This window comes from Neofelis nebulosa, chromosome 4 (assembly GCF_028018385.1).
Source record: "Neofelis nebulosa isolate mNeoNeb1 chromosome 4, mNeoNeb1.pri, whole genome shotgun sequence".
NCBI classification, from domain to species: domain Eukaryota; kingdom Metazoa; phylum Chordata; class Mammalia; order Carnivora; family Felidae; genus Neofelis; species Neofelis nebulosa.
In genome coordinates, this window is record NC_080785.1 from 113,800,502 (window position 1) to 113,805,680 (window position 5,179).

Genomic DNA, 5,179 nt, shown 5'->3' on the forward strand with positions numbered 1-5,179 from the left:
CTGGCTGCTGTGTGTTCTTGAGATGGAGCATCCTTACCTCCTAAGGATTAGAGGAAGTAAAGATTTAAAATCCACATTGAACGAGGCCGGACATGGCCTCTCTCCTCTCTCAGAGAGAAAGAGTGCGAACGGGGGGAGGGGCAGAGAGAGAGAGAGAGAGAGAGAGAGAGAGAGAGAGAGAGAGAATCCAAAGCAGGCAATGCGGGGCTCGAACTCACGGACCGTGAGATCATGACCTGAGCCAAAGTCGGATGCTTAACCAACTGAGCCACCCAGGCGCCCCTAGTATCTGTTCTTAAGACCTGAGTTGTCTGCTTTTGGTAAGTGATACCCCAAGTTATAAAAACCCAAGGGAACATGCCAACTTTGTGAAGTGCTGAGTCTCTAGCCGAGCACCTTGCTGACCAGGATGGGGGGTCCTGCAGCCCAGGGTCAGAGGGGGGACAGGCTGGGGGAAGTCCGGGGTCGGACATGTGCTATAGGGAGAACTTGGGGGGCAAGAAAGCTTGGGAAAGCACTCTTTGGTGGAGCCCGCTGGGAGCACCCTGATGCCCAGGAGGCATGAGATTTCTGCAGGAGACTCCATCCAGGGCCTCCTGGAGATGTGGAGCATGAACATCTGGCATGGGAGGCAGGGCAGTCCCTCCCCCCCAGCACACAGGGGAGCGAGCGGGCAGACCTTGGAACCCAAGCCCACGTGGGAGCCATGCTCTACCTGGGCCTGAATGTGGGGCCTTGGACAAGTGGCTTAGCCTGTTAGAGCCCCCTCCCTGTTCCTCCTGTAGACCCTGGTGCCATGTCTGGCTGGTGGGCTGGCTGAGGCCTGGGGAGAAGGGGTTTCATCTGCCTAAGTTACAGCTCTGTTCTCCATTGGGGCCGGTTGGGGGGCACTCAGACAGGCGTTGGAACGGCAGCGCCCAGCTATGACTAAGCCACCCGCGGAATGCCCGAGGCTAGGCTAATACAGCCCTGGTGGGGGGCAGAGGCTGGAAATGAATGCACCAGCCCACTGCCTTGGGCATAAACAAAGGTGGGTGCTGGCCCAGGGCCCTTCCCTGCCTAGCAGGACTCCCAGGCAGATCTGAAGGAGACTTTTAGGACCCTCCCTGGATCCTCAGCCAAATGCTTAGCGTTTAGGGCCAAGACCTCCTGCAAGCAGCCTGTTCTTGAGTTGGTTTCATTTAGGTCAGCCAGCACTGGCTGGGGACATCCTGCTCTGGGCCCAGGGCCAGCATGGGGAGGCTCAGTGCCCTGTCCTGGGAGCGATACGATCCCGTGATGGTTTTTGAGGCTGCAGGGTATTTTGATTTATTGATTTAGAGAGCAAGAGAGCACAAGGTGGGGAGGGGAACAGAGAGAGAGAGAGAGAATCCCAGGCAGGTTCTGCATGGAGCCCAATGCAGGACTCGAACTCACAAACAGTGAGATCATGACCTGAGCTGAAGTGGGTTGCTCAACCACTGAGCCACCCAGGCACCCCAGAGGCTGCAGGGGATTAAAGTAGGAGCTTCCCATCCTTCACCAGCCTGGCTTGGAGTCCTGCCTCCTCCCCTTGCTAGCTGGGTGATGCTTCCTCTCTGTGCCTTAGTTTATGTCTCTGTAGAATGGGGCTGATAGTACCTACCTCACAGGGTTGTCATGAGGATGAAATGAGTTTGTAAGGTGCTTAAAGCAGCGTCTGGCATGGAGTTGATCTTGAAAAGAAACCCGTTATTTTGCCAACAAAACTGGGTTTATTTGGGAACGGCAGAAAATTTCAACTTGGGACGAGCAAACTATGGCAAAAACCATAGAGTAATCTGACCAAGGAGAGGGAACATTATTTTATGGAGAAGGGGAGGAAGTTGGGAGGGGTTGTTTTGAAGGAAGGCCCATTTGGAGAGAAGAATGAGTTCAGACAGTTTCTCATTGGCTGAGTTGCTGGGGCAGTCAGTTTCTCGTAGGAGATGTGATGTGCATCTTTTCCTTTTGGGAGCTATAACTGAGGATTCTTTGCTGTTGGGGATTCTTCCCTTGGGACCTAATTGACCCTTCTTCCTGTAATTGGCTGCCAGTGGTGTGGTGTGAGAGCTCCCCCTTCTGGCCTCCTGGCTCCATTTTAGCGAAGCTTTTCCTTTATTAATTTTCAGAGTAAGTCCTCTATATAGGTTAGCCATCATCATGATCACCATTTAAAAAATGGGGACATAGAGACTCAGAGAAGTAAAGACCACAAGTCAGGCGATGGAAAAGCCAGGGAATGGACCCGTGTCCATGTGACCCCCAAACTAGTGCCCTTTTCCTATAACCAGACCTGTCGGCAGGGGTTTGGAATGAGAATATGTGGGGGAGCTCGTGTCCTGTAGCCCACCTGGACCTGTCAGCCCCTCCGTGGCTCACACCCTTACTAGCAATCCTGGGAGAGGCACATGTCAGCACCCCAGAGTCCAGATGAGACAAGGAACCTGGAGGGGAAAGACAGCCTCCGTGGCCCCTGGACGGTGGGGCAGGGCCAGGCCGAGGGCACTGTGGCAGCAGGTGGGTAGGTGGCTGTCTGTCTGCTTTTGAGCTGGGGCATGGAGAGATGAACGGCTTCCCTGTCCTGCCCTTGAGATGCTCTTTGGCCGGAGGATGCACATTGGGCTTTCTGCAGCTCGAATTTTGCAAGCAGAAAGTTAATTTTTAAAAATAAAACAGGGCAGGCAGCTGAGAAGTGCTTTGTGAACTGGCGTGTGCACAGTCAGAGCCGAGGGTCCCCGGACAACCTGTCCCACCTGCTCATTGGGCAGACAGCATTGGGCAGAGGCCCAGCCTCGTGCCACCGCAGCTGGCTGGGGCATGCTGGGCTGGAGGAGAGGGAAGGAAGGCTGCCCTTGTCTGAGGGCCTGCTCAGATCCTGGCTCGGTGCTGGCAGTCACCACCGTCACTTTGTCTCTAGGAAACGTGAGGCCCACGGAAGGGTGTTAAGGAGCCTGACGTCCTGGCAAGCAAATGAACCAGAGCCCAATCCTGGCTTTCCTCCCTCAGTGTTCTTCTAGGGGATGGCAGGAGGGAGGGACAGAGGGGCCATGTCGAGCGTGTGCAGAAAGTAGTGTCCGGAAGAGGACCTGAGGAAGCCCTCCCACCGTGAGCCACATGACCTCTGACCTCCCTGTGTTCATGCTCACAGTGGCCTCCCTGGGAAGGGACCTGGAGCCTCGTTTTACAGGCTGGGAAACCAAGCCTCAGAGAGGCACACGGCACTTGCCCAAAGCCACACCCAGCCAAGTAGTGGAGGAGAATGGGCTCTACAACCCCCCGCCCCCACCACGTGCTTTCTTCTGCATTCCCTTGTCACTATTAGGGTTAAGACGCAGGTGACAGCATGAGTAGGAGCCATGAGCTCTGCCGAGGAGGTCTCCAGAGAAGGGACACAGGCTTTGGAATTGGCCAGCCTTGGGCTCGAACCTGCCTCCACGACCGGCCTGCAGAGTGACACTGGGCAGGTAGCATTCCTCAGGTAGCATCTGAGACCCACTTCTCCCTCGACAAGGACTGAGCGAGATGACGGAGGAGGGGCTGTCGTATGGTCCCTGGGTCATTCGAGGACAGAATTCGGATCCAGAGAGTGAGTGTGGGAGGGACCCTCCTGCCTCCCTGTCCAGCCCCTTGTTGCACAGGCAGTGCACCCGAGGCCTGGAGACGCTGGGCCCCTGGGAGGCAGTGTAAACACAGTGGCTAGAGCCGGGATGAGCTTCCCCGCGGGGCCACTCCCTAGCTGTGCGCCCTTCGGTGAGACAAATCCCTGCCCCGAGCCCGCATCTTTTCCCCCAAAAGACATGCCGGCATAGGCGAGTGCTCAATCAATATCAGCTAATGATGCTCTTCGGACGGGAATGAGGCAGGACGCTCGCTCTCACAGTCAGAGCTTTCCAAAGATCATCAGGATGGCGGCCGACACAGCGTGGCGCTTCTGGGTTCGCGGCACGGTTCAAGCACCAGCCGTGCACTGCCCGGCTTCATCCTCACGCAGCCGTGTTCGCAGACGAGGAAAGGGGGTGCGGGGAGGGTCTGTGTCCTAGCCGGGGTATGCTCCGCGGCTCGCCCCAGAGCCTGGTGCCGAGCCACTGTGTATGCTCCACCTTTGGGTGTCCCGGGGGGGGGGGGGGGTGTGTGTGTGTGTGTGACCTCCTCCTTCTGGAAGGTGGAGTGGTGGGGGGAAGGATTTCACATCAGGGGGCCCTCTGGCTAGGCCGTTTCTGGGACTTCCCACCCCTTTTCCTGCTCTGAGTGTGCAATGGCCTTGGAGCTCAGGGGAATGTGTCACACGCAAAGGGGGAGGGGTTCCTGCTGGGCCAGAGGCCCACTCCCTTCTGGGACCCTGGAGCCAGAGCGCGCAGCCTGCTGGTCGTCTCGGTAACCGATACCCAGGCGGCCAGACAAAGTTATGGTGTGTGGCTGGGAGGCTATTTTGTCTAATATGCTAAAAGGCCTTTGGAAATTCCTGGAGCCCATCTGGTCCTAGTTACACCACAATATTGCTGTCTCTTCAACTCACAGACAAGGGAACACTTTTTATTTCTCCTTTCGGAGCTCAGGAATGTGCCTTAAACGCAGCCCACAGCCGCCCATTTGGTTCCCCGAGTTCCTTGATCATGTGTCAGACCCATCATCCTTTTAAATGCCCACCGCTCCTTCCCCTCGGCTCCCCCCGCCTCAAACAACCCCTTCGAATCCTGAGGGCACCACGGGGAGGGCTGAGGCTTTAGAGGTGGGCCTGCTCAGTTTTGCGATATGCCCCCGACCTCCGACCTCCGTGCTTTCTTGGCCGTGCAGCAGAGACAGGAACCCCCGAGAAGCGGCATGTGGTGGTTGCTTAGTAAATGCGGGTTTCCCAATTAGCGCCATGAATTTGAGAAAGTTCCTTGACCCATCTAAGCGCTGGTAGCTTCTGTAAAATGGGCTCCACAGCTCTAAGGGGTGTCAGCAAGCTTTCTTTTTTCACCTGGCACCTGTCCACCCACTCGTGGCCGCCCCAAGAACTGCACAGGTAGAGGTGCTGCATCTAAACAGCTCTGAGGAATCCAGGCAGGGCCACCTGGGCGCTTCTCCCTGTGCTGGAGTCTGTGTGTTTCTTCCCTGGAGTTCTGGTCCCTGTGGGGCCCTCGGGGCTCCTGCTGGCTACAGTGTCCGGGGGGGCTGGGTGTGGCTGCTCTGCGCT